The sequence below is a fragment of the Juglans regia genome, chromosome 2 (genome assembly GCF_001411555.2).
Source record: "Juglans regia cultivar Chandler chromosome 2, Walnut 2.0, whole genome shotgun sequence".
Lineage (NCBI taxonomy): Eukaryota > Viridiplantae > Streptophyta > Magnoliopsida > Fagales > Juglandaceae > Juglans > Juglans regia.
In genome coordinates this window covers 7,586,955-7,588,512 of record NC_049902.1, presented here as the reverse complement: position 1 = coordinate 7,588,512, position 1,558 = coordinate 7,586,955, and the positions used below count along the sequence as shown (strand labels likewise).

The 1,558-nt window shown below is 37.9% G+C and overlaps 1 pseudogene; it reads right to left on the bottom strand.

Annotated features, from left to right (window-relative positions):
• Positions 1-635: 635 nt before the first annotated feature.
• On the bottom strand, positions 636-750 carry LOC118347833 (annotated as a pseudogene).
• Between the last annotated feature and the right edge of the window lie 808 nt (positions 751-1,558).

Below are 1,558 nucleotides of genomic sequence, written 5' to 3'. Positions count from 1 at the left end.
CAGTGAGAATAGAGTAACACTTGTTATCTTTGCAAAAATTTTGAATTGATAATAAGTTAGAGGAAGCATTAGGACATCTTAAAATATTTTTTAAGTAGAAATTTTTATTTTGGAGGGGAAAGCAATGAAGAACCAGTATGGGTGATATGCAAACCTCCTTCATTACCAACTTTCACCATGTCTGCACCTTTATATGGTTGTTTTTGTAAAGTTAAGTTGTCAAGATTAGCTGTGACGTGGTTGGTGACAACGTTGCCCAAATACCACGAATGTTCCACCTCCTAAGAGGCATGTGTCTATGATGTTAGTGCTGCCAGCTGAGATGGAAGATGACGACCTTGGTAGGATAAATTCATCATTTGGTAATAATCAAGTGCCTGGTGACTTGCTTTTTCACAAATTTGACAAGGTTGTCGATTTGTAGAAAATATCTTAGGATTGGTAGAGAACTTTGAACCTTGCTGAGCAGATGGTGTGGAGTTGTTGAGAATAGTGTTGCTACTGGAAAAATTTCTTCTTATGGTACTGTTGTTGCTTTGGCTTCTATGTGAAGAAAGCAACACTACTGTCTGTTGCAACAGATTTGGGTTGTGCCTCAAGGAGCTGCTCATAATTAAGCAATTCAACTTGGAAATCATCGAAACTGATTGTTGTGTTACAGATTGCAAAGTTCAATGAGGTGATAAATGGATGATAAACAGGATTTAGACCTCCCACTATATATGAGATCAGATCTTCTTTATCAACAGATTTACCAACTACTACAAGCTGATTAGAACAGCTTTTAGCTGTTAATAAATAGTCAGAGCAGGTTCGAGATCCTTGGTTCAAAGTCTGAAGTTGTCTCTTGAGATGTGAGATTCGAGAACGAGAATGTGGAGCAAATCGATTTGCCAAGGTAGTCCAGACTTGGCGAGAGGTGCTCAGTCCATAAACTGTAAATAGGACCTTCTCAGATAATGTGGCATTCAACCATGCCAAAATAAATTGATCATTTTTCTGCCATAATAAATAGGTTGGATTGAGATCAGATGTTGTTTTCCCAATATCATCAACAATAAATTGAGGAGGACAAATATTTGAGCCATCAACAATGCTCAGGAGATCATGGCTAAGCAGTACTGGAATAAACTGAGTAATCCAGTTGAGATAGTTGGTTCAATCGAGTTTGACAAAGACCAATGGGGTGATGTTGGGAATAACAAAGGTAGTGGAGGAAGCACTTGAAGAGGCCATAAAGGATCGGGTAGGGTGAGCCAGGGTAGCTCTGATACCAAGCTAGAATAGATGTGGTTGCTGGTTCAAGTGTACCAGTTTGACATATATGCTTATATTTATGATGATCTAAGTTTGAATAGACAGATAAGATAAACCATTTGAAAATACAAAGTTGAAGATTACAACAACTAGATAAAATGCGAACTATTGTTCCTAGATTTCTGCATTACTTTGGAAATTTTTCTAGAGTCTTCAGATTCTATTGGATGGAGTTTATCTTGTCTAACACCACCACCCTATCATTTTCCCCCTCATTTCCCTTTGTCCCCCTTTTCTCTCA